The sequence below is a fragment of the Varroa destructor genome, unplaced genomic scaffold, assembly GCF_002443255.2.
Source record: "Varroa destructor unplaced genomic scaffold, Vdes_3.0 BEIS01000004.1, whole genome shotgun sequence".
NCBI classification, from domain to species: Eukaryota; Metazoa; Arthropoda; class Arachnida; order Mesostigmata; family Varroidae; genus Varroa; species Varroa destructor.
In genome coordinates, this window is record NW_019211457.1 from 30,379,798 (window position 1) to 30,407,000 (window position 27,203).

General features: G+C 41.0%; 1 long non-coding RNA gene across 2 annotated transcripts in view; it reads right to left on the minus strand.

Annotated features, from left to right (window-relative positions):
• Positions 1-19,156: 19,156 nt before the first annotated feature.
• Positions 19,157-27,203, minus strand: part of LOC147756071 (uncharacterized) — a 30,893-nt gene continuing 22,846 nt past the window's right edge. For both annotated transcript variants that reach the window (XR_015326042.1, XR_015326041.1), the window contains 2 exons: positions 27,050-27,161; positions 19,157-19,291 (listed from right to left, as the gene is read on the minus strand). This is a non-coding gene — a long non-coding RNA (uncharacterized LOC147756071). The remainder of the gene's footprint in view (positions 19,292-27,049; positions 27,162-27,203) is intronic.

Sequence of the window (27,203 nt, forward strand, 5' to 3'; positions counted from 1 at the left end):
ATTGAACATTAAGCCAAAACTATTCGAAGACCACCTATCGCTTGAAGAACACCTTAAAATGTTTTTAACTAATATAATTATTAATAATAATAATATCTATAATGCCGATATTGGTAACACGTATTTGTCCATGTGGTTCGTTATATCGCTGTATTTTTCGTTATCAATTTTATCTAATCTAATCTTGTTCCGAATCGAAATTACTGACTATTATATGGATATTTTACACGAGAAGCAAGCGCACTAGCAGTTGGCCGTTCGTAGAGTTTGTTTAGAAGATCAAACAGGATATCGGTTGTTCCCGCAATGGTTTCCGGGGTCTTGGCCGGTTTGGCGGTATTCTCTGAACGATCATTTACCGTCTCCTTTCAATACAGTGCTCTTCCGGCGGTTTCCGTTTCTCCTCGAAAATAGTAGTCAAAAAACTCTCGCTTTTACTGGCAAACTATTGTGTATTATATCGCTAACAACAAAACGGCACGTTAAGCTTGTTTTTGTGCCTGAGGCAAAACTGAACTATTCAAAAGCTATCCGTTTTGCCCAGGACAAACCATCTGATAGTCTGCTGAACGCTATACAGAGCAAATGTCATACTGCCGTATATAAAAACTGGGATATTCAAAAGCCGAATACTGCTGCATACGTGATTAAAAAATAACACCGAAACGGGGTATTTACTTCGCAGACAATCATTTAATAGTATCGATTCACCATTACACCGGTATCGTGTTCGTTAGACGTTTTGGCATAGTTGGGTTTTCGAAATAATCCATGCCGTCTGTTGCAACGTCGAACGTTGCAGTGATGCAGTAGGCCAATCTATTGTATGCAAGAGGGAATAAGTTCAATTTTCTAGGATCTACGCAAGTTTCTCTAGGACAGTCAAGCCCATAAGTAAGGACAGATTGCGCTAAGTAAAGCTAACAAGCAAAGCGGAGGAACCTGATAATTGAGCTAGCTGTGTCGTGTTTACGGCGCATTTAATAAGACGTGTAGGATTTTTCGTTTGAAATTTATACTGCGATATACTATCGGTTCTTCATGTCCACGTTATCATGTGATTATATAATAAACTTCTAATGTTAGGACATTATTTCTGGGACAATGATTTGACTGACTAGTTTATTCAAAATTGTTCGCTTAGTATCTGAGGTGAGGCGTAGTATACGCTTTTTTCTGCTTTCCGAAATATTTCTGCGTAGGTTCGTTCATGGGTCGGGCAGTCAAATAGATCATGCGTGAGGCATGCATGCCATCACGACGCTTGGCGAGTGTGCTTCCATAAAACTCGTTTACTCGTGAAGGAACGAGCGCGGAACGTGGAGGAGGCGGCATCTACCCATAACAACTTCGACTAGCCCTAGCCTGGCCTCACTTGTGAGTTCGGCCGTAGAAATTAATACGTGAGCGATTTTTTTTAAAACAATAATGCTATTTACATAAGATTGGCTTTTAAATAAGATCGCTAAAAGGAAAAGTTTCCTTTGCGAGTATTCCGAAGAAGAGTGTGCTGTCCCTGAGTGGTATACGAAACTACGGTCTAAACCGAATTTCCACACAGTTTGGATGAAGGAAATAGATTGTTAGACTGACAGACTTCGATCTTTCTAATCCGAGTGTAGAACCGGAATGAACCTGACGGCGCAGACATTGACATGTGTAATAAATATTCACCGGGTGTCCTAATCTAAGATGAGACTAACATGCAACTGTCGCATAAAAATGATTCTTAATATGAGTACTACTGGCTATATTTACAAACTCTCGTCGAAAGTACACGTATTCAATATATTTCATTTGAGATTGTGATCGGTTTAATACGTCCACCGCAACCTCTAGCGGCAAAAATAAATCAATATGGATCTATTTTGAACGAATACTCCTGCAGATCGAGTATGCTGACTGCAAAAGTAGTCGTCATATGATGCTTTCGTGCCATAACGTCTTGTACTCAAATACACGCACGGCTCAAACGAAATTCGAGTCTTTGACACGACAGTGAAAACTTTTACTGTTTAACGAAAGTACATGGAAGCAAGGCGTTACTCCACACAGGCTTGTTGAAAGGCAGGCGCAATATAAGAGGTAGGAAAACCGTGGCCTGCCCTGTAAAATTGTTGGGGCGCCATGCCAACGAGCAGAATAGCGTAGGCCCAACAGAGTAGAATTACGCCTTGCTAATCACGAAAATAATAATTACGATCCTCGACAGAAAAATGTAAAGGTGTGCCGTTCTTTACGGACATGTTGAACAGTAACGACGAAGCGTCAGACTAAAACTGTTGCTGTACGACAGATTCCTAGCGAAATCAACCAGGCTCTATCTAGGACGCAGAATATGATGAATTCATGAAATACATAAGCTCGATTGTAGCATTGTGTTTACGGGTGAAGCACGTGTGGACCACCGATCAAGGTTGAAAATATTATACGCGGAGGTTAGGTCGGGCTTTCTCAGCGTAAATAGACATGATGTTTCTAACGCTGCAACGTCGTGATTTTCGAACGAACTTCGAGAGACTACAAGCAAAAAGTAGACTATTTAGCACGTTCTCCACAGAAAAATTGCCCGTGCTCTGCCTCTCTTGCAGCAAGCATTACTCTGCGTGCCCACCATTTCAGTAACATTAAATAATATAAATATATGACAATACTTAACGTTAACGTTAAAGTTAAACTTATCATTGGTGGTCAATCTGAGAACGTGCAGTTTTTTTAGAAGCCCATATAGTTAAGCGTTGTCACATCGCTAACGAAGTTTACGTCGTTGAAGTGCTGCTGAAAATCTACATTTAGATAGTTTTCTTTAAAAATCGATTATTTTCACTGGCCACGGTCGGGATAGGTAGAGAAAAACGTCGATAAATCTGTGAACGAAAACATACCGTGACAGCATTTGTTCATGGGATTAGCAACCTGTCGCAACCAATGGTTCGCCCCTTTTGTTTGAAAGTAATCTCAAACACGCTTATGGACTTCGCATGAACGCATTACGACTTTTTGTTGGAGATATCAGCCTTGCCAAGCGAGAATGTTTAAATTAAACATATAGAACAAACTGTGAGATCCAGCGCACTCGATTCGATCTAGTATCTAATGCATAAATAAATGGAACATTAAAAAAAAAAAAAAAAAAAAAGGTATAGTGCCTCCTACTCGACTCTACCTTAAATCGGAGAATGGTTTCGGTCAACTCTGTTATTTGCAGCGCAGTAAGTAGTGACAAGCCACGGGCCGTCAATGCAACGCCCTTTCTATTAACAGTCTCAGACGTGCACACTACACAGATACAGATAGCGGCCGAGAGAAGGAACAAAAGTACGAATTTGACCATTTCCATAGTCAGCTTGTGTCTGTATGGCGCCACTCGATATTGTCGTGCAGATGTTACGTATAATTGTAGACGTAACTCATTTTGGACCCCATCCTGCTCAGTGAGGATGATGGCGCGACACTGGATCGGTGAATAACGACGATCGGTTCTACCTAAGTTCCTAATAACAAAAGCGGAATCTTTTGTGTGGCAAAGCTGAGAAAAGGGTCGAGGCTAACAGTCAAGATGGAACAACTTGGATGGCGCTTACCGCTTGGTTCTTGTTTGGTAAGCTTACTAAAAGCTACTTACGATACGTCATTCGACTACCGCAAAGTGACTAAGTGGACTCACAAAAGGAAAGCGCTACTAGACCCAATACGGGGATGATGTGGAAAAATGGGTTGAAGACGTGATGTAGAACTGGGCGAGGCGCGAGCGACGAAATACCCTCATTTCTTCAAAGCATTTTCTTGTACCTGCGACGACACTGAGGCCGGCGTCAAGCAATGGCCGTTGGCCATTATTTGCCACCGGCTGACTGATGCTCGTAATTACCTATTTCCTTGCTTGACTCTGCAGACCTTTGTGTGTTATGATTCATGTGAGTATAATATCTAAACCTCTACCTTGCCCTAACACCGAACTAGGACGGTAAACGCTTTCCAGCTACCGTGACGGAAATAGCTAGCGAACAAAACGAATCGTTTATGATTTTTAATTAATCAGTCTCTATGTCTATACGTAGCTAAGGGTATTTAGTGTGTAAAAGAGAATACAGAATATTATCATCGTGGACATTACTTATCAACGTAAAGTACAGGACTGTTAGCTTTTTCTCGTCGAACCAGCGCTCTTCTGCCGCCGCTACTGGCCAGTATGTCTGCTGAACAACGAAATCAGCTGCATCATGACCTTGAATTTGTAAACACAGACTACACTCCGGTACAGCGTAAGACACAAGCAGACCTAGCAAAGTTTTAAATCAACTTAGCAGTGTGGCTAGTTACGTACGCTAATAGATTATGGTAACGTACGACAAACTGATATTGAAGTACAGCACCCCCAGTACTGGGGCACGTATAGTATAGCCAATACAACGATATTGATAAAGAGAAGTAAATACATTGTATTGCTCGTGTTATCGGTTACATTCTAAACCTATATTCCAAATGCGAAATATGAAGCCTGTTTCCTCTCCTATCAGCTACCCTTTCGTACCTTAGGAAGCTATTTACATCTAAATTTAAAGCATCTGCAGGTATCTCGTGCAGCTATTGCAGTCAAACTGTAGCCCTTGGAGGTGATTCCTGTGTGATCACTAAACTACTTCTAATTTGAAAGTCTTCGATATATAACAATCACCATGAATTTTTATGTGCGTCCGAAATTTGCCGTATAATCTCGACCGTATATTTACGTAGAAGGGAGCTTCTGATGGGAACAAATGAACGCCGTTCGCACTCGTACAACACCACAATAAGATGACATGTGATAGAGGGTGTCTTTAAGGGCTTTATTTTGTATGCCGTAGGCACAAATGTGGCGCGAACGTCGCGTTACATCAGCCGCGCCGTTCACTGCCTGGGCCGTGTGGCAATTCTAAATAGAGTCGTTAACTCGCGGCGACAGAAATGGGTCCGGCTCGATTTTGCGGCCACTATCGCAGGACTGAGAATGGAAGCGCCGAAGTCGGGTTATACGAAGTAAGCAGCTGTCTCAATCTTTTCGTTCTCCTGGTGCGGCCTTATCCCCCTCTGCTTTTGTCCTTTTCTTAGCCAGAAAGGAATGCTTTGAAAAAGAATAGAAGCTCGACCCAACTGAGGCAAGCAAACCCAGTTTTTTGCAATGGAATTGATGGAATCCAAGAAATGAAGATGCAAACGACGAATCAGCAGCAGAGAAAAAAAGAGAACGGTTACTCGCAGACAGTCTCCGTGCCGCACAGCTTCACGAAACCTAGGTTCCACCCCCCAATGCGGGTTGGATCGAGAGTTTCAATATAAGCGAATGCGATGCTGATCGCAGCCGTGCTCGCGGAGGGCTGGTGTTGACGGTGGAATGCATTTATGGCTGATTCGCTAAAGTCTCACAGTGCGTTAAAATGAGGATCAAGATGAGGAATACGTACAAGGACGTCCCCCCTGCACAGCGACAATCAAACAGCTTTACCATTGCGAATGTGCTAGAGATGAAGGATATGAAAAACACAAGGAGGAGGTATCTGTGAACGGAGTTGGAAAAAACCCGGATATAGTACTGACTGATTTAGTTAAAAAAAGAATGGCTGGTGTGACATGGACGTTATGCTAAAAGGGAATTATGTACATTATATATTTTGCTACTCATTTGTCACGAAAAAATAGACGAGGATCAATGTGTGGGCCATGGCCAATTTTAGGAAACTCAAACAGATGCGCATATATAGTGTTCACTAAAGAGAAACTAACATATGCTTCGACTGTAAATCGATCACTTAGAACCGGTATAACGACAAAGGCGCTAGCACTATTTAAGAAGATTGTTTATCTGCGACTTCTTTGATGATTTAGTACGAGCATGGCATAGGCTGAAGAATAACAAGTTGAAGATATCGTAATAAAATAACAAACTGTATGTTATACTTTTAGTGAAATCCTTGCTTATACACAATATACATGTACAAGTTTCTCAATAAAGAAACAACTGCCTTTCCCGATAGGACATTATTAAAACAACAACATTGACGCCTACAGCAGCAGTAGGCAATTGATCAATTCGCCCTACAGACCGTTTCAGAGGTGGAAAGACGCGGTACGTGTAAGGCACAAGTTCCTCGTCAGCTTTTAGCACAGTTGTGCGTTTATCTGCGTAGACGTATTCAGCACCTGGCGTAATTTCAGTATTCTTCCAGAACCGATTAGATAATGCTAAAACTACTAGTAATTGTCGTAATAAAATGTTCGGCCATGCGCTGATAAATAACTATTTTTTTTTTTTTATTTATTATCGAGACCATCGAAAGAAGCCGTTGCTACGGGTCACCCGCAGCAGGTCCGTCCTGTTATCGTCTGTACCATCCGCTTCGTTTGTGATCGTTGAGCACCAGACATCATAAAATACCCTTGGTGAGTGCGTGTAACTCTGCCATTGTACTGAGGTGGCTTGATATCCCCCCACAACAGATTAATTACGCAGAGCCGCGTTGCTGGGGTGGCAATGCTGTGTTCTCGTGTCGTGCCCTTAAAGGATGGGCGCGCTCTGGAATCTATGGTTCACGGTATCAACAGCCAGGGCGCAAACGCCAGGCAGTGAACAACGCGACACCGCTTCTGGTTCAGCAAATGCGTGCCGTTGTGCTGTACCGTCCGGTGCGTCTCATTGTGACGACTTTCACGATCGTTGAGACGCGGCTGTTTGGCGTTTGAAAAACGAAACGCGCCTGCGAGAGGAAATTCAATGCCACGACGTGATGTATACATCATGTAAAAACATAGCGTAAAAGATTTCTTGTGTTGAAATGACTGTGTGATTGTTGCCTTACAGCTTAGCGGCAATAAATGCTATGGGACTGCATACGCTGCTGGGCTTTGAATCAGTGATTTTTAGCATTCTAGACGGGTAAACGAGGCCTGGGTTGATACAGGAGCAACGATTAAGGATAAACTGAGCTCATATCGCAGCAGTATCGCAAGAATGAAGAGCTCAACGAAGCTAGTTTTGAGCTCGCGAAATAGCCTTCAGTAGGTGGCTCATCTAAATTTTGCGCATAATCTCAATTATCTACATTGTTAATGAATAGATAAGTTAGACATTCCCCAAGTACAACAATTTTTTTTTTACTAGCTACACAATAATTAACCATTTCATTACAGTTAAGTCGATTTAAAAAATTATCGCGTTTAAACGTACAATAGAGAAATTGCTTTTCTTTGAAACTGGATATTTGCCCATAGAGTCGAAACCAGTATACCTTATGATTTCTACATATTTGCCATATTGCATCTTTACTTGTGATCAATGAACAAAATGGTACGCGTACTGTCGTATTGCAATGTTTTTTTGGTGTCCTATGTCAGGCAAACGATCTGCCGTAAACAAAGCACTCACGCCTAAACTAGGTTCGGCCGTCCATTGTCCGTTTACCTGCCACAAGTGCTGCCTGAAGTTTTCAGCCATTACTGGGTTTTTTCACGCTCTTACTGAGTTAATGTTATTGCTGTTCGCAAGCTTTATAATGGTGCAAGTTAAGAGAGTGCAGTTAACCTGTGCTTATATCCAGAATGTTTCTAACAATTACCTGCCTTTTTTCATCGTAAAAACGAATATATTCCATATATTAACTGTGTTTTCCTCGTGGGTACATGTGTGTGCATCGGTGATTGCATACACCATCGGTGACTGTCAGGAATAAGGTACCGTAGCGTATTGAGAGATTTGTCAGAGCTATTGATGATCTCCTGATCGTGCCATACATTGTCTTGAGTTATTGTTTTTACCAATATAGGCAAATGGTATTATTTGTTAATGTAAATATTATTATTGTTGTGACTGCAATTCGCTGTGCGTATCATAAAAGGTTCTAGGCCGGTCCTAATTTAGGCATGAGCTTCATAATAACGTTAGCTGATGTAGTCGACCGAAGCCAAGTTACCCAGTTGTTACCCCGAAACGATAAGCGATCGTGTAAAGAAAACGGAATATGTGCCTAACGTTAAATGGAATTAAATATACAATACATATGAAAGCTATTGTCATCTTTTACATAGTATCCTAAATCACACTCAAGAACGAACAAAAATCATCGCCTTTAATAATGTATAATTCTCATTTCAAATCCTACTTAAAAATTAAACTATTATCGTAACTCCGCAAGCGGTACATAGGTGATTGACAAACGACTTTCGTTGCTTTATTTTTTGTTCTTTATTCTCACTTTGTTCTAATCTAATGCACATTAATATATACCTACACAACGAAACAATCTTCCGGATCTACAGTTTCCTGAAAGCTGTTTACTGCGTCTCGCTGCCACGTAGAGGGGCTTCCAGATTTCGTCTGCTTATTGAGCCTTAGGCCTGAATTGTTGCGCGCCACGCAGCAGTCCCGCGGCCAACTTCGTCGTTGCCAACGTTAATAACCCTCCGTTCCATGGCAGACTTGTGACCCGTATAAAAAAGATGCTTCGCTGAACTTACTGATTTTGCTTGAGCTTAATCTGTTTGGGTGCCTCTTTCAAAAGGACTGCACCACTTGTGGTCTCATGTCCACGCTAACCAGACGCTGTTTTTTTGGATTGCCATGCCTTCCGAATTCGAATAAAATTTTTAAATATTAGATAATTTAATTAGAAATTGTAAAAAAACCTACCCGTCATTCACTACCACACACTGGTTATAATCTGGGCTGCTTCCTTCTGCCACGAGTAAGCAAAAGCACTTTTCTTTTGCAGACGCAAACCCCAGGTAGAATTTCCATCTCAGTATTATGTTTATTGCGTTGTGTGTGCGCGCATGTGAGAAACTATCGATCTTGCCCGCAGGCTTTTTACAACATTAAACATTTCTAAATTCTTCGACACTTTAGAATATGCCGTACATGACCTTGAGCTATATGGCAACTAGCTAGCTGTCAACGTAGTGCGCGCAAAGTTTACCACCACGGCATATTTTATACCATATCGTAGATTTGCCTATATATATATGGGATTTGGATATTCGCGCAAAACGCAAAAAAAGGAAGCACTGCCTCAATAAGCAGGAAATGCGATAGAGCCAGAGGGACAGCTACAAATAATTTGCATAGCTACTAAACAAAGTGGGCGCTACTCACTCAGCCTCGGTAGTATCAGTCTGGTCAGTTAAGAGACTCCAAAGACCGAAGTTGAAAACGCTGAATTAAGTTGGACGTTGAGCAAAGCTAAGGATCGGACGGCTTTTCATTTCCATGGGTGTATCTTTAATTGGACGAGGCCGCGGATTGATCAGTTCTTCAAAATTGTTTTTGCGGCCACAACAACGTCTTAGCTAGAAGCGCAGCCCCGAGTAAGGAGTAAATGTTTTTTTTTACAAACAATGTACTGTTTTATAAATAACCAACGCGCTTGTTTTTAGACTTTCCTGCAGGGAGCTACCATGTATCCTTTTTGCTACAACAATCGTAACAGAAACAAGCGAATTTGCGTACTAATTTACTCTGCTAATGATGATAGTGATGACTACTAAAGTTATATCTTTAACTATGTTCGAGTTCTTGATTTCAGTGCATTTTTCAAACCTATGTTATGCCTATACCGTCCAGTGCCCCTAGAAATCCACATAAAGCATATTAGAACAAAATAAACACTCAGGATCCTAATCCCGTTTACCTTTTTTTATTTTATATATTTCTAGAACTAGCGAATCTATAATATCATTCCCTAAACACAATATTTCAAAGACCCTACAATTGCGCTGAAGTGCGTTCGGCGCCAAAACGCATTGCTATATCTGATCTGTGTGACATGTGGTCTTTTGAGGCGGTCGGACTGGAGCCTATACATCAGACTCTGTCAGATTCGATTAAAAACGCTGCGTGAATCAAAAACAACCTTGAAATATAATAACTTCCGTTTGAAACAAATACACTGTTATTTACTATTGCTATCTCTGATGCATTCAGACTATTCTCTCAGTCAAAATTTACTGTCCTGTGATTATTATGAGATTAGGGCATCATCATGGCCTAAAACTAAGCTATTACACGATTGACCTATTTTTCCAGTTTCCTGTTATCTTATTCCATCCTTCCATTTCTGATCGTCGGAAGTACATTGGTCGAATTTTCTAGGGCGTATGCATCGAAAACTATTCTAAGATACGCGTCCTGTTTTATGAGTATTTAAAGGACACTGACGTGGTCATCGGACCGTTCGATCCGTATTCTCTTTTCCTGCCCGAGCGTTTACCGCACGGTGTGAATATTTAACTTGCCTCGGACATTCTACATCTACAATAGAGGGTGGACCTTGTTTAGTCAGGGGGGTGTAATGGAATGAACGAGTTAGGTTGTCAAGGTTGGCGGCGTCTAGACGGTTTTCTAGATGCGATGACACACTGACCTATCCTCGTACACCTAGGCACTTCCCAGTCCCCATTTATGATCGCAGCTCAGACCACCCAAAGTTATATTTATGAGTAGAACGTGAGCACCACCAAAAACTTCCTGACAGTTTATACTGATTCGCTAGACAGAATTGGTTTTGCTGATTTCGATTGAAGCCAGAAAACCTTAGAATGATTTAAAGAGAGAGAAGGAATCCTATGGAGTTTGGAGTGCTACTATATTTCTGACTATTTTGGTCCGCCCGGTCGTCAGAGTGTCCTTTGGTCTCGAGTCAGTCAGTCAGTCAGGTCAGAAAAGCGCCTACTTAGCTTTGGCGAGGTCAGAAACGGAATTTCGTCCTGAGTCCTACGTCTGATTTTCAAGTAAATCCTTTAAGAAAGGAGAAAACTAAAACAATTATATGGAATATTGTCACGGAGCGAAAAAGAATTTTGGGCATTGTACTCTGGATATTATCATTTTGTGTGAGTTTAGCTATTGAAGTTTATTAATAAACTCAACAATTTTTATTAATTAGTTCTGCTGCGACCCACCGGTAATCTCAGATATGTTTAATATTTTTCCTCTAATACGAACAGATACGGCTGTACGAAGGGTACGATTATATGGCAGATTTTTTTATTCTATTGAGTTATATGACTGATTTAGTGTCAATCTATAATAAAAGCAGTGTCATGGAGAAATATTTAAGTATCGTAGATAACTAAATATGCTTCTTCATCATGTTGGCTCATAAAGAACATGTTCTTTAATCGATACTACGTGCTCGTCCTGTGCAAAACAACTAGGAACCGATTTCGAATTGCTTTACGCTGGGGTATTCCTAGCGACTTCGAAATTCTACGAAAGCAAGCTCACTTACTTACAGAAAATTTTACCCTAAAACGATCAGACTATTGAGCTACTTGAGAAATTCTAGTATTTCACTAGTTAGCTTATATGTGGTCATTATGACGGTTAATTACGATTTTCTTGCATGCGTTCTCTTTTACCTCAATGTTTCACCTCGGATATCCGGCGGTAGCATTGTCTGATCAAGATCTTCTATTACGAATACGCTGTTCTGAACAGGCAGACTGTAGCCAGCTGTCGATGAGTATTGACATGGCACAGCAGAGTGAGGCGAAACAACATGATTTGACAACAACAATTTACTAAACATTATTATTAATAATATCGTTTATCTTATTCCCTACAGGTGCGAGCCTAAACGAACATATGTGCATTAGTTGTCAGTGTACCTATTGTACGAGCGCTGAAACAATTTCCACGACGGCTATTAGGTGTATTTCGAAGGACCATAACGTTGGTATCGAAGAAAATCGATCTTTCGTATTACATATCCCGTATGCATTTAATGATTGGCATCTATTTTTATTAAACGCCAATCGAGAAATGAATCAGCTGATTAACAAGCACCCATAGTAGCTTTAGTGAACTTAAAAATTCAATATAAGAGGGAAGTGATCGCCTCAAAATGTCGAAGTATGTATCAAATGTGCTTGGACGCGTACGTGGTATCAAGTTTGTATGGTATTCCAGCTTGCTCTAAACTTCGTCAGTGTCCTTCCGTAAAATCTCATCGATAGCCGACAATTTCCGTTATGCATGTGGCTATCGAGTCTAGAAGTTTAAGGAAAACTTTCGATTGTATCTCAACTTCTATTTTATCATCGAGATCATCGTTACAATGTTACTACTTGATGATACGATCGTTCTACTAGCTAGGTAATATGGATATGCTAGCAATGCGCGGCTAGAAGAATGGCGTAGCAACGTTCAAACATTCGCTAGAGGAGAATTAGCTAGTAGAAATATAGTCATCTATCAGTATCTCAGGTGTCAGCGTCTGCAAAACCATTGAGAGTTCATGGCTGACTCTACAAATGTATCGCAATGCCCGTTGTTTTCAGTACTTGCAATTGCAAAACCCATTGAATAATCCGATCTAATGCGGGGTATTGTATTAGCTATTTTTCAATTTGCTAACCCAGAAGCTAAGTATTACAAGCTAATACTGATATTTCGTCGTAACTAAGTTTTTGTCGCAAATCATACAATGGTACGGATTCTGTCCGGACCAATTCTGTTTATTACGATGATTTACAAGCACATCGTAAATTTCTATCATATCAATAGCTGTTTGCTGCGTCGAAACGATCTTTCCAGATGGAGTTGTCCTACACCGAATAGTAATACTTGCTTATCAGAATATTCCCAATAGGAACGCTAAGTCCATCAAAATGGGTATGCCGAACATACAGGACAAGCTAAGCAGACCCCAGTCACCTTTATGGGAACAAGTAGTTTATGTCAGCTTTGGAATATGCTCGCCTCTCTAGAACATACTAGTCGAGCTTAGCTCTGGCAGATCACTTGCGTTCGATCATTGTTCATACAAATAGTTTTTCAAGTTGAAATTTACATGGATAAACTTGCTTTGATATAGATTAAAGTGCATAAAGTGACTCGTGTACTTATCTGTACCTAGACCTTATCGAAACAACGTCAAAGAAGGAGGCTCAAGTGAATGCGATAGTGGAATGGGTAACCCTGAGAGGGGGGGGGGGGGTCTATAGCGCCGACAAGACGAGTGGGTCGGCGTTTCGGCAGCACCGAACTGCCGACGACCGCGTGCGTGCTGCTCTATAGCTCCATGCTTCATTATTCCTAATTATCACCCTACATCCGTACCGATAATTACGCAGTTAATCAGTAATGATCCAGAAAAAAAGCCTTGGATAGTAGGCGCCCCTGGGGACGGTTAGACAGCCACCGCCCCAAAACGTCAAGTGCGTCGAATGGTAGTCTTCGGGCGTAAATTTGCTTGGGATATACCAAGCAGCGGGAGAGGTTCACCTATCCTGAAGTCTCTCGTACATATAAGTGAATTTTGGTCTTCTGGTGTCGTATATAAGTAGCGCCCGTGTTCCTCTGTATATCCTGTATACCCGCTCGATATTTAGGCCACAGTTAACGTGCCTGACGACTGGTAATCACGGTCCAGTCTGTTAAAACGTAAGAAAAAAAACTGGCAAGACTGTCTAACCTGCGTTTCAATGTGATTCCCCGATAACACGAGCGTTAAAACTATGGGATATTGCAAGTGCTGTGCATAGTCTTGGCGAGGTGGCTGATACTTAGAAGAGAAAAATAAAGCTTGACTAAAAATACTAACAACGTACATCGGCAAACAGATTGGCTGTAGGCAGCAGGTAACGAGGCGATAACGTACCTGGTATGCCCTGATATTTGCTCATAACCAGTAGTGGTAACAAGTCACATACGTATGTGTACGAAGAAGATACCATGCATGGTAATATGTACGCTCGATAAACAGATCTTAAGAGGTCTGCACCTTCATATAGTTTTTGATACGAATCAGGGCGCCCAAATAATGTGTTATCTATCGTTCGGTGAATTATTCTCGGATTGTGTCTCTGGTCTCTATTGGAGTCTGAAGTGGAAACAAAATCGGCGAGAGCTTCCACAGCGCTGGCACCTATTTCCTCAGTTCGACTAACAGCGAAGTCTGCTCATTCCAGTGAAATCTGTCGGCTGTAGAGTGACACTGGAAAAGCGCTAAAGCCCACTTTCATTGGGGACAGTTGGGTAATCTATTTCAAGACGTTCCGTTGTTTTTCAACGGCGCGTAACACGTACTGCGGAGGAAGGGGAACATGTTCTGCTCGGACGTATGGGAACCGCTCCATCTGAACAAGCGAAGACTTTCCTTTTTGAGACCTTGGTGTTCCTGATGTCGGTTATCTTAGAAGAACGTTTAACCGAGCGGTCGCGCCGTATCAAGGCTAACCCTGGCGGTGACGTTTCACGCCAGTGAAGTTCCATCTTTATTGTGATCCATAGAATAGTTTAAATGTGAAAGGTTGTATTTCAGTTTACAACTCTGTGGACCGCGAACGACCGTAGGTCAGATCCGTGGCACGTTTTCCACTGGTTTAACAAAGATCTCTGAAGAAAAAGAATCCTCGAACCAGTGTAATGTTTTATTCCCTCGTACCGATACTGCTATGATGCTTCTACGCCGCCACGTCTCGTACCCTGCGACTACCATCACCGGTCGCACAAATACCGAAGTTTTTTTCTCGTATTGTTAATTCGGTTATCGCAATATTTTTGCGCGACATTAGAACGACTCGTATATGTGACAGGATATCGGATAATACAGCGCGCAACTAGGCGGGATGTCGGCTAGGTGCTATATCGTAGCGAGGAGCGTACGCCATGTATTAGATCGAGATAACATACAGCAGGCCAACGAACGTAGGACAATGCGAGAAGAAGCTCTGATGAAGCCCGCCATGAATAGTAAATAGAGAATGGGCCGTTTGAGCAAAAGCGCACAGTGCGACCCCGTCCCTATCCACTGTTAGTGGCATGGCAGCACACACAAACTGCCATTATGATATTCACCGTATATTAACATACTAACAGTGATGCATACACACGTAAGTGATTTTTATTTCATGCATTCAAGCACTATCCGTCGCTTCATCGTACCTGTCTCCAGGCCGACTGTAAGCAAAAACCTATTCGGGCAAATGTCAAGGGACACTACATCGGCGAACCACATAAATATTGTTACCTAGACCTATTCGTTTCTATATTGCTAGTTGTGGCGACGGGTTAAGTCAGCCTGGACATCGACGCAATATTAATTATTTACCTCTGTTTTTCGCTCTATCGCACATCGAATATGGACGGATTGGGTATTGTTGACCAGTTCTAACCCGGTGATAAACAACCCTTCAAAGATGCCCAATGATTTGCATCGTGTTGCTGAATAACGGTATTTCTACAGACATAATCGGCTTTGCACGTTCGTATGTAATACCAAAGATAGATGGGTCACCTGGTTGACTTAAACGGCAAAAAAAGGAAGTTCGCGTTGAAGAAACCTGTAGCAAAGTTACAAGGTGATATACTAAGCCTGTCCTCAATGACAACATCAGAGCTGAGAAACGTGTGGTTATCGAATGTTCATGCCATTAGATCCTCATGGCATCGCTTCACATCCGGGCTTGACTTTCATATCGTACACCGCTAACAGAGCTCAGCTCAGAAAAGTTATCGGATACAGCGGAACTTGTGTTTCTCGACAGCGCGAAACGCAGCGAAATCCCCAAATCGAAGCACAGATTTAATTCTAAGCATTTCCTGTGAAATCGATCCGACAACTGATTGAAGGGTGTGAAGCCAACCGGAATAAGGCCAGCTGAGGCTTTAAAATTAAGCTATGTTGTTCATAGCAAAGTAATACTTTAAGAGAAAATAAGCAAATTAGGAAATCATGTGATCCAAGCATCTTTCAAACAGGCAAATTATTTCAGCTCTATTGTACGAAACGGCTGCCGGCAAAGGGCGAAATTGAGGGTAGAGGTTAGACATTCGTAAGAACCACATCTCATCGTAAACGAATTAGGCAACAAGGGCGGTGCTTTAAACGCCTGAAAAAACGTCTGGGAAAGCAGCCTGCTGAAATTGAAATATTTAGTATTACATTTTAGCGATACGCATGATTAACTAACACAGTATTGACTAGCACTCTCCAGAACGGAAGCCGATCGCGGATACGCATAATTTTGATATTTTTATCGATATATTTCTCTGAAAACTAGGGCGAAATGTTTGCGCTGACGTGTCGTGGCTACCCACTGAGAAACTACTCTTCGTCTTTTGTTTTCTTCGATGTAGGAATCTAATGTAAAAATCAATGTTTCGCTTTCCGATAGAAAACTATTTCCGTCGAGCCTCTATCTTCTCACGACGACCATTCATTAAAGGCTACGTGATACCGCCATATACTTCATAGGAGTGATTTTTGTTTCATGTTTAATTCTTAGCTCTATTCAATAGCATATACTGTGACGAGTATATACTCGTTTCTAGTGCTTACGTAAGGCTATTGAAAATGACTAAGGAGAACAACCTGACGCATTACTGACGTAAACAGTACATTTCTTCTAGCGAAACTATTACCAATTGATATTTTATCTTAGCAAATTAGTTTATGGTATAAAGAAGAGTAGCAAACATCCCTTCTCAGTATACCACTATCAAGAACTTAGATACTGCATCTTTAGAGGTAGATTAAGCAATCGATATAAAACAAACATATATCAGTCAGAAATATCAAAAGGTACTGTTTATAGAAATTTTCTGGTGGCTTAGCTTGAATTACGTGAATATGAGTGCTTCTCGATTCGCCGTTTCTAACCTCGAAGATATCCTAGTGTGCTCTCAGGACGAGACCGCAGTCGTGCGAAAATTGGTCAGAAGTGCAAACACCGCTTTGAGACGCGGCGAAAGGGTAATACCAGATCAGTTGTTGCTGCTGCTGCTGGTTATGTACGTCGGTCATGGGGCTCAGACGTTACCCTGACACCTCATCTGACACGTTTCTGTTCATCAGTACATGGCTGTGTATCCATGTATCTGGGTATGTCTTTTTATCTTGTTCCTCTTGCTTTTTTTCGCCCCAGCAGCAGCAGCAGGTTTACTCTAAAAACACAACGGAGAAACACGCTCACGGACGCGACGCAGCCTGACAACGACGAGGGAGGCTTATAGTTGTGGTAGTAGTTTTTGTATGAAACCTATCTCGTTCCGCGGATGTGCATTGTCATGGTAAAGGCAAACAAGAAATGCGGAGTGAACAGGAGTTAAAACCATCTTAGGATAGAAGGCTGAAAATACCCTATTTGCCGCTTGCCTGTCTTCCTGTTTCGACGGCGATGGATCTCTCCTTAACGAAAAAGAAGATCGCGTGCTTACAGACGAACAGCAAGTGGAGCAAGCATTTTTGCACGTAAATTCAAACACGCATCCAGCCGCTGCTATCTGCCGCTAACGATGACGATAACGTCAACGCCGTGCTAAGTGACGCAGTCTTCCTGCTCAAATGCATATGTACATGTATCCGTGTGTAAAGGAGACGACGGGACGCTCCGGAATCAGAATTCGCGCGGTCCATCGTAGTGCTCAGGACGCATCTATATGGGAACACCGAGATGCGAAGAAAACCACACTCACACCCGTGTTTATGTATAAATGTAACATAGAATGTACGAACGATGTACGTCAAACGTAAAAAAGGGTAAAGAGGAGATATGCCTCCAGACGCCGCCGAAAGGGCAAGTAGGCACAGAACACGAATTATAATGCAGAATGCAGAGGCCAGAATACACATACGGTTAACGCACGATGCTGAAAGTGGGTGAATTATGTATAAAGTTGGACGCCAACTGGGCTTAAAATGTGTTTGCATGACAGGATGACCTTTGAAGCTGGTAAGTGCGCTGTAAGCTGTTGTGAGGAAGAGCAGTGGCGGTACGGATAATGTACGTTATGTGGGTGTGACACGGGGGAATGGAAAAAGCGGCTAATGCCAGGAGTGTTATTCGATAGGGATAGTCAGGATGAGAAAAAGGAAAACAAAGTATCACGACTTTAATAAGGTTAGGGAGGTGGTATGCTGGCGAACTCCGAATCTCGCAGATGGGCGGTTCAATCAACTGGTTCCCCTTTAACACCCTGGCTAGCTGGGCGCGCTGTCTAATGAAATTAGCTCTTCAAGGGGAAACGGATAGGGTAAAAAGAGACAACGAGAATAAGAACGCAACTTCAGAAAACGCCACAAAGAGTGTATTGAGCCCTTGCAGAACCAGTCGGATCATGGGAGGAACGATTGTAACCTTCGCATGACTTTCCCCTAAAAAGGAAACAAATCCAAGAGCAATGAATGAAAAGAGTACACTAAAGGGAACTTGAATAAAGAGTTCCAAAAAGTTACTTGTTCAGGTTCTTAAATTGAAACCACTGAAGGGTGAGGGTTAATAGCGAACGTGCATACGACAATAGAGAGTAATGGGCACAAAGGGATATTAGGTTCTTAACACAGCAGGCGTAATTTAGCTAAGTTTCGTAAAAAAAACATTATTTCTGAATACTTGCAGTACCTTTAATAGTAATATACATCGAGGGTATGATTGGCTCGTGGAGTGCAGAATTATGTGAGAAGGATCTCAACACCGGAGCGTAAGCTCTTGAATTTAGCCAAATACATCCGATGGTTAGAATGTGTAAGGGTCCCTGATTGGTATGTTAATGAACATCAATCGAATACTTATGCCTATAATATTGTAGTAAGCAGTTAAGATAGTTCTGTTAGCGTGACTGATAAGAGGGTATTCAGTCACGGCGACGTAGATTGCTGAGGTGAACCGATTACGGTAATCTATACACCCATACCGACCTTGCCACGTGTGCAGTATTGATGCTCCTACGTCTAAATACAGATTGTTAATTAATAGATTAGTTAAAATTAATAGATAACACTTTTTGCGTTAAGTATTATTGGTGATGAACCGCTTAATTCATCAATATGCTTACCGTTTAAGTGTTTCCTACAGATTTTTGAAGAAAGCTAATATTGATTAAGATCACTTATGTTAATTTGCGTATAGGCAGTACTATAAATAATTTTTGTAAGACTATGTTATAGGTAGTTTATAGTTGGAGTGAGAAGAAAAGCATCAAGAAGACTAATAATTGACAGTCAGAGCGATAAGATTGGGAACAGCTCCCGGAGTCGAGTCTGCATCTTTTTGTGCGCAGCGTCAGTACTGCTTGATGCCTCAAGCTTGAGTTCATAATCGATTTCGCAAGGAATACGTAGGGGACCGAAAATACATACATACATACATACATACATATATATAGAGGCACATATAACAAAAATTTGAAGCTTTTTCCATTTCACAGAGATTTTTATTTTCTGATGTGCACGTCACAAATCTGGCCTCTCCTTCACTTTAAAACTTTTTAAAGTTTACTGTTATTCCTATGCGAGGAAGATCCGCGTAATCGTGGTACCTAGAAAGAATTGACAAATATTTTTATAACTTCGTTCGGATTGAAGTCTATGCCTTCGTACATATGCAGTTATTGAAGACACCTTAATATCTGTTGTTTTTTTTGCTTCATAACAACGTACAACTTGAACATTCACGTTATCGGAAGTATTTTGTAAATTTAATCTTTATAGGTGCCAGCTCGAAAACGACCTTTCTATCATTGTTAATTACATTGGGTAAGTTAGTTATTCATGGGCTCGCCTATAGAGCAAAGGTAAAAATCATTTAACTTGTCTACACTAATTAGTTTCAAAAGGACCGTTTTGTATCCATTAGCTGTTTGCCTTGTAAGTGATTTATTAACTTAATCAAAATGGAACACAACTGATCCACAATGGCATAAGACAATTCTGTTTTGCACTTTTGGAGTCGTTGATCGAGAATATACGTGGTGCTCGTGAAGGTGACTGAGCGTCGCCTCCAACCATTATGGGCGCGCTTTGTTATTGTTAGATGACGCCACCAAACAGATTATAGCAGAATTTCCAATGTGTCGTTGTCAAAATACTTCTATCTAAAACCAGATGAAAAACAAACATAGTACGGGCTACCGTGTTCTGCTACTCTATTCTTACGTATTTTTTTTTTTGCCAAATCCGCAAAAAGAGTATATAATTCCTGGTTTCTTAAAAACTGTAACCTTATCCGCCTGAACCTTGTGGCGCATATGGATTTGCCAAGCGAAACGAAGGGAAAATATAGGAATGCAGTTGTGCTTTGTAGAAGATGCAATATTACATAGGAAATGTTGAAATACGTTTAGATACTTCGACTCTGCGGATATTTACATTTTACGTGTTATACGACTGGACGCTGACAATTGGAGTTGCAGAAATTCACATTCAAAAATTGTTTATAAGTCATATTTTAAAAAATTTATTTAATGAACAATTTGTTAATGATTGTGCTGTGTGCCATGTGGGGTTAGCCAGGATCAACGCCAACCCGACTTTGATCTTGGCGAGGTTGTTTCGATACGCCGTCACGTACGGATGGATGTACGTAGGAGTTTTAGCAACAAGGGAAGCAAAGATGCCTAAATAATTACTATTATATTAACAGCACCGTGAAAAATGCGTGAGGTCGTAAACGTGTATATTACGATCCAAAGTTGTCCAATTCAATGTACGTCCGTCACCTCAGCATATTTCTAGCATATTTATATAAAATGAACTGTGATTTTTTTTAAACGTTGCTGGCCTACATACATGAATACACAGTCATCGTACGCCTTGTGTACAAATTTGTGCCCTACGATTATCTAGCGGCATGTAGCAATCTAACCGAATCTCGACCGGTTATTATACACTGGTTTGTCAAGGTCATGTGTACCGCGACCACTACGTGAGCACTGGACAGTAGGGGGCAGCCTGTAGTATCTATTTTGCGACTCAGGCCAGTCCTCAGTCTCTAAACGTCCCGATTTCGGCCGCCTTGCCCCTTTCAAGTCCCCCGCTTTTCTGTCCACTGAAATCCCTCGAAGCATTTTTTTTTTTCTCAAAAACGGTTTCTCCTATTTGATCGCTTTCACTGTATTAGGTTGGGTTTATTTGTCGAGGCAAACCGTCCGGCTGGTTACGCCTGAGTCTCTGGTAACCTAGTGTTTCAGTGACAATCGTAACCTTATAGAGAGCAATAGTAGTGGCGGAGCGGCAGAGGCAGTGAACGCTGTCCTACGTAGGGGTTTACGAATCTAATTAGCCTAGGCACAATTTTTCTCCTAAAGATGTTCACAGCGAAAGCAAAAGCTACAAAGGTGAGTGTGAGAGACAGGGGCCTAAACGTGCTTAAATGACTGAGGCGTTGGGAACGGATTACTTTCTTTTTTTCTCTGTTTTATTCCTGTAAGCCGGTTGCGAGGTAACGCAGGCTCCGGTCCCCCACAGAGGTCTCCGGCCCCCCACAGAGGTCTCCAGCGGTACTGTTTTGTTAAGGTAGACGTCATTTCTTGCGGCTACGTTTCACAATACGCTTTCAACCCCACGTATAGCGTACTTCTAACCGGCACGCCTTAGGCACACTATAATGACGAAAATGTCAGGCTAGATAAATTTAAACGTCATCGTGGTGAAGCCATACCACTTCTTTTGATGGAGCTTTTTGGTGAGAAGAGTGACAACTATATTATAGATAGCACTCGGCTAAGTAGAATTTAAGAGAGTCGAAGCAGAATAGAGAGAGTGTGGCTGTCTTTCTGTATGTCAGTGGAATTTGTCTGAGCTATAGTCTAGAATACTCTGCATGAATATGGGTACGATAGATAAGAGCTATTATTCAGAACAGATACGTTAGGCAGAATATAGAAGAAGAGGCATGTCGAAGCGCAGAAAGATTTGGATTAGATGAAAAGGTGAAACAGCTGGACCATTTACGTAAGGGTAGTCGGCCAATTTTTAATCGGGCTAAGCAACGCGTTCCGAGGTCCACTAACCTCTATTTGTTTAACGTTTTGGCGGAGTACATTCGGCATTTATTAAAGGATCGCTTACGTTTGAGCACTCTTGGCAACAATAAATTTTATCTAAATTCACATGCGTTATTAGAAACTGACCATTTTTTACCTAATTCAAATATGACATGGTCAATCGAAAGGCCGGTGGCGTAAGTAGAAAGTGATCAAATCGATATATTGCAATTATGTGGCCGATTGCTACCACCCTATAGAGTACTTGAGATAAGATTCTTCTGTGTTATCATTATTACCACTAAAATAACACGTAAAGAAAAAAAAAAACGTGTTCAAGTGGAACTTCTTACAGATTCCCCGCCCGCCCTACCCCATTGCTAGAACAGTAGAAATAGCTTTCAAAAAACTACTGTAGTCACCCAAAAAGGGTACTCGCCTCCAATGTAGCACATATCCGACAAAAGCTTGATAGAATGAAAATCTTTGTCCGCTGTGTTCTGATATAATGGAATGATGAATAATAAATAGCCCATACGATATAAATGTACGTCAAAATAAAAAATCAACCAACAGCATAAATGTGACAAATTGGTCACACATTTCTTATATTGCTGGAGATTCATTATTCGGATTCAAGATAAAGGCCAGGGTGCTACCGAAGCCCACAAAAAAATTCTGTTCCGCATGGTCAAGATGCGTTATTGTCCTAAACGGTCCGAAAATGGATCTGACGCTCTTTACTCTGAAAATCTCCGCATAGAAATGCTCTTCGTAGTAATCGACCAACTATATGAAATTATTAGGTAGGTTAGGCACGACCGACACGCGAGAGGCCATCACAACGCCAAGGATCTAGACCAAACGGTCTTACACTATTTGTAGAAGAAAATATCACGCGAATAGACGCAAAAGATTTTACTCGATCACGATTCCACCTGAGGAACGCTAAAGAAATACAACGAAATTGAACTGTTCCTAAAGTGATTGGTCACGGGTGGTAAAAAATGGATCGTATATAATAATAATGTACAAATAAAGGTCAAACCTGTCCTTCACAGTCTGTGGCGATTGACGCCAAAAAAAGTAATGCTATGGTATGGGATCGTGAGTTGCTGCCACCTGGTACAACGATTGATTCAGGCTTCTTTTGTCAACAACTAACAAGATTACAATAGGCCATTGAAAGAAATCGACCGAAACTACTGAACAGAAAAAGCGTCATCTTTTACCATGACAATGCCCGACCGAATACACCTTTAACTACACGCCAAAGAGGGAAAAAACTCAATGGAATATTGCATTAACGCATCTATCGGATAGTCCGGATCTTGCACCGGATCAAATTATTTGTTTCGGTTTCTATAGAACACCCTTATTGGTGTTAATACAGTCTCAGCAAATGGGCACAAAAGTCATTTGCCACTATTTCTTGTCCAGAAACCACAAAAATTGTTATAAGATGATGGTATTGCACAAAAGGTCGGAATGCCATCGAGGTATACTTAGTTTAATCATGGTATTTTGAAATATAAGAAATTTGGCTTAATATTGAAACAGCCAATCAGTACCCTTTCGTGAACTAAATATATAAAAAATAATTGCACTACGCCTATAATGCGAAATATTAACCTCTCCTCGCCTGACCGTATTACTGGGGTCTCGTTACTAAGCAAACATTTCCATCAAACTCATCTTCAAAAAATTCTTAGTACATAAAAGTTATTAATATATACAAAGTCTATTAGCTAAAGAACACTTTTCCATAAGTAAATCTACACTGAAACCTCACGAGGCTGGACTGAAGTCTATGTTAGTGGCGCTATTGTAAGCCTTTATCTATAACATACAAAACATTCGTGATAATAGCACAATAGCAAACGTTCGTCGATTAATTTAATACAATCCGCCCACGTGATCAGTTTTGACCAAGCGTTAACCAGAACGTTTTATAGAGTCGCTGGCCCTTCTTCAGGATAACGTGCTAAACAAACGGCATCAGATTATCAATGGCAAATAGTGCTTCTAGTTAAGAGGAGATCTCTACACGAATATGCCCTTTGATAAACAGGTGTCTTTAAACAAACGCATTACTGTCACAGGTACCAGTGGTTTTTCAGCCGATAAGCTCTCTTTCCAACACCCCTTCTGACCATTTGTTGCGACGCTAGCTAGATTGAATTAATTAAATATAATGACACGATTTCACGTTTTCCAAGCCAAATTGCGTAGTCAGCCGATTTCATCGACTGCAGGTACCGCCCCGTTTTGTTGTTTAAATTGGCATATCACTCTATGCTTTCTTCGCGTAATGTCAATGCAGATTTTATGTGTTGTCGTATACGATCAATGCAGTGTAAAGTCGCTCGTATCAGTCTCTCTAGCAGGAAATGGGGCTGAAATGTAGTACACATGCTGGATTTGCTGATGCACAAATAGGCCAAGGGCGCTATATTCAAACATTTTACTTAACGACACGCTCTGGGTTGTTGATTATAGCTCGGGTTAGTGCTGAGCGACATTCGAAGGCTTGCGGGAATAACATATGTGATGAAAACGGAGTGCAGTAAGCACCAGCTATCCGCAGATGGATTTGGCTGACCTCTTTGTTTCCGCTGTAGTCTCTGCTTTTTGTTATGGATATTTCTGTTTCTGGCTCAAAATCCAGGCCATGCCGAAGCAGAACTTTTTCTGCTTCAGCCCTGTTACAAATAACGTCATCTATAGCCAGACGATAAACAGAAATGCGTCCCTAGGTAGAACGCGATTTTTGAGCATACTTCTCATTGCAATTGAAATTTATGATAAAAAAAACATGTGTGTATAGTGCCCTTTAAAATTCTGTTCTATTTCGAAGCACGGTTGAGATAATCCAAGTGAAAACAATTGCAAGATCTTTTCGTTTCTTAAGTTCACCGCAAGATAGTTTCGCGCGCTATTTTTAGCGACAGACCGAACATGAAATGATTCCGCGGGTTACTTTCTTATGGCTTGGAAATTTATCTTCACTGTTACTACTTCACGAAAGTAAACTACCGGTTACCAACGGTTAGCAGCTGACCCATCGAACAGGAATATATGCGTACGATGAGGAAATTGTGCGCATACTCAATATGATACGTTTTGGGCGATACCTTAAAGATTTCTTAGTCATAAACACTTACATTTTTCTTTATTCCTTTAATCAGTTCAGTTTGTATTGAAGGAGAAAGGAATACTTCTAACTTGTTTTGTTTTGTAACCTTTTGTGTTCCTACAACCTTAGCCTTCTATTTATATTCACTGGATCATCTTATACGCAATGGCACTTGGCCACATAGAGATTACGTACCTGTCAATACTGTGCCTCCATTCGCAATCAAGGCGCACGATAAACGAGATTTTGCCGAAAGCACATTTAGACGATTTAACTCAGAGTTAGGAAGCCTGTCGCAGGCATATATATTGAATAAAATCATGCTTCAGGGACGCATCTATTGAATTAATAAACAGAGTTCACACATGGGTGACTCTTAAGGAGCTTATGACAGCTAGGAATGATTTAGTCGGGGTTCCACTAAGCCAGCTAGCGTTAAAAGACATAAATTAACAGTTAGGAAACAAATAGGTTTTTCGTTGATACAGATGCTCTTCGAAGCATGGGTCCATCAATCCATTTTTCCCGAGTAAATACTTGTGTCCTATTCAACTGTAAAACTACTTTTTTTGGCCTGCCACAGCGAATGACCGTGGTTATGAGAGATAAAGTATACAATTAGGTATTGACCGGTGCGCAGATAGAAAGGTATAAACAATACTCTATAGATAGTAAAGGTTTTTACCCATTTTTTCCATGCCACTAATACAAACGGCCACCCTGCTCAGCATATCGACACCAAAAAACGACTCCAGCTTGTGTACAGAGGGCCAATCTGCCCAACCGGTCTATCAAAAAATTGTGGAAAACTGGCTAAAACGCCATGCTTATTATTATTACTGCTTGCACCACATTTTGTCTAATAATGGTTTCCTGAGCAGCTTTTATCCGCAAACTGACGACGAGCAAATGCGCTAGCATAACGAAACTTCTGATGTCGAAAGAAATCTCCAAATGTTTGACATAAACATAACACCCACTGTTGACCCACTGCTTGTTCGACCAGCCTTTTAGTATGAGATACATTTTGCAGTGTCACGTGCTAGACTTACGGGGCATGATGAAGCATTGACACTGGCTATGGATAAGTTATGTCTATAAATCGATTATTTGGAAACATCCTGCCTTTAGCGTTATACCTTCTCCCCATATTCGAAGCTTTGCGTAATAACGCAAACGTATTTACCAGACTCGTGTTCTCACCCCCCCCCCCCCCCAGTCCAGCGGTGGCAAATTTCCTAGAAACACCTCTTCCTTCATATATCCTTGAAAATGTGAAATTCCTTTTTAAACGCACATTAGCTACTATAGTAGGCGTTGTAGAGTAGTTTTTGATTAATAACGGCACAGAGAACGCTGTCTACCTTTAGGCACAAACAGGTGCTTATTATATTTGGCCGAGCTTCTCTGATGCAGGTAAGATGCAGGTAAGGTTTGATGACGAAAGAGGGAACCATGGAACATTGCTTAAGATATGTCCAATACATTCCTCTATAGTGTCAACGGAGGATATCCAAAGATGCCAGTCGGAGCGAGGTAAACAAAACTATTGAAGCAGGTTACTCCAGATTCCACTGCATGCATGTCCATATATTAGTATGACCTTCCTTCTTATGCAGCCTATCTAATTCGATTCTCTGATATAATATAGTAGTAAGCTAAAGTAAACCGATATATAATATTGGAGCTTAAAATATGCTCTAATTATATCATTAAGTTAGTGGGTTGACGAAAAAGTATTGACCGTTTTTCTACCTGGAAGGCTCTAACATCACATATCTCAGATAATATGTGTCGCGTCGAATCGGCAATGGTGTCCTTTCAGAGCTGAAATTTGGCTATAATAGACGTGCTAATATTGTTAGAATGCTTTTTTTCAAACTTATAATAAAGCGCCCGCAAAATTCCTATCAAAAATCGCTTTATTTTACAATTTAATTACAATAAAAAATACAAATGCTACTCGGGCCCATACAAAAATTATGTTGATCACGATCAGGATATGGTATTGAAAAAAAATAGCCCGGAGATAAGTTCATCGCTTTTGCTCTGAGAATCTCGGTCTGAAACGTGCTCGTGGTAGTGGTCAATCGATCACAGAAAAAAACTGTTGAATCTATCGTGAAATTTAAGCACAAACGACACGTAAATAACCATCGCATCGTCAAAAAACTTACCATCGACAACTAAACAGTTCTAAACAACATGAAGAAAGTTGGCTACAAGAAGAGTCGAAGTTTCGACGACGAGTCAAGGATTTTGTTCGATCGTAGTTCCATCCGTGAAGTCCTACAAAAACGTAACAAAACAGATAGAACTAAAGTAGTTGAT